Raw genomic sequence first — 1,786 nt, 5'->3', positions numbered from 1 at the left:
TTCAGTTAAGGTAAAGGATTCTTTTTAGAACAACAATAAAAGTGAGAACTTGCAACCACATAACTAATAATTAGACATAATTTGGATTGATTTCCATTTGTACTGCTTGAGAATTCTCAGATTTTTCCTCATCTGCAAAACAAATCCTTACTTATGTTGATGAAAAGCAATTGTCCGTATGTGTTAGTTGAAAATTGAAACTCATCAGAGAACTGGAATGATTTTAAGGTCTTTTTCATATCACTCTGACTGCTTTAATTTAGCATTAATCACTAGTTAAATAATCATATTTATATGCATTATTTGTAATATTTTTTTCTGGATTGGCACATCTTGGTTAGATATAATAAACTTCTGTTTATAGCTGACAGTAATTTATACTGAACATTAAGAGATGAATATATTTTTGTATTGAAATATTGACACTTATGCTGTAGTTCTAGGTAAAATCCAAATTCCAAACTTGTTGCTGATGAATCAGTCCAAATATCTGACACTCCTAGTTGTTAAAAAAGGAACCCTGATGGCGTAGTAGTGACACATTTGGCTGCTAACGGGATGAGCAGCAGTTTCAGACCACCAGCCGCTCCATGAGAGAAAGATGGAGCGTTCTACTCCTGAGAAGGGCACATTCTCAGAAACCCATAGGAGCAGGTTTGCCCTGTCCTACAGGGTCTCTCTAAGTCATAATTGACATTGCTTAGTTGCCACAAAGTAAAACTGTGCCACTGGGTTTCTGGCGGATAATCTTTAACGAAACTGGTTGTAAGACCATCCTTATATGATGCCACAGAGTGGGTTCAACTTCCCATACTTTAGGCTCATGACAGAGTTCAAATATTTGCCTGACCAGAAGACATCAGGTAAGATAAGGGAAAAAAAAGATTTGAATTTTATTTATTCTGATATTAACCAGGATACTTAACATAGTATAATATACAATACTATGCAGGTTAAAATGGTCTTTTTCATCTACATTTGAAAAAGAAATACAGTTAGGGCACTTTAATATATATTTGAAATAAATTCTTCATTAGTTATTCCTTTTCCTAAAGATAGTGTAAAGGAAAGTTTTAAATGGTCGCCTGACTGTTGATCTGTAAAACTCATTCTGCTAAGTACAAGTGGACCACAGAGACAGAGACTTCCCCAGTGATCGCTTGTAACTGTCATGCGGACTCATCCACCGCCTTCTTCCTGTCCGGGAACTTCGCAAACATTTTCTGGTTTCCCTCTTTCCTGGGTACTAATAAACTAGAAATAAATATTTCCCAACTATTAATTACACCCATCTCATCTTCCATTCTAAATAGTTTTTTCATAGTGTAGGATAAAGAAATCCATATATTTTCAAATATTTGCTGTCCAGTATTTGAGAGTAAACATACCTGTACTTAGAGTACCAAAGCCTTTGAATTCTGAAGCCATGCAACATGGACGCTTCTCATAGTTTCTCCTTAATGAGTGACTTTGAAGAAAAGTCTATCCTAAAGCAAGGTTTACACATATACAGGGAGTCACTGGCTTGCGATGTATTCAACTTGAGATAAACCATATTTGTAACCTGCTGTTTTTTTATTATCATCAGTATATGTATGACACACTGCGTTGCAGCACATAATTTACTGATATTATCATTCTCAGACACTCACTTGCAGAGTTCAATTTTATGACTTACTGTCAAAACACTGCTATTTAGTTTTTATTTAATAACCTGAATCATGAGCTTCAATTGCTTGAGAACATGGTCTCATATGCTCACGTTTTTGCTAAAGTCACTAGGGAA

This window comes from Echinops telfairi, unplaced genomic scaffold (genome assembly GCF_000313985.2).
Source record: "Echinops telfairi isolate 266 unplaced genomic scaffold, ASM31398v2 ScPeMD7_1;HRSCAF=3_0, whole genome shotgun sequence".
Lineage (NCBI taxonomy): Eukaryota > Metazoa > Chordata > Mammalia > Afrosoricida > Tenrecidae > Echinops > Echinops telfairi.
The sequence above is the reverse complement of the archived record's forward strand: the minus strand, read 5'-3'. Positions refer to the sequence as shown.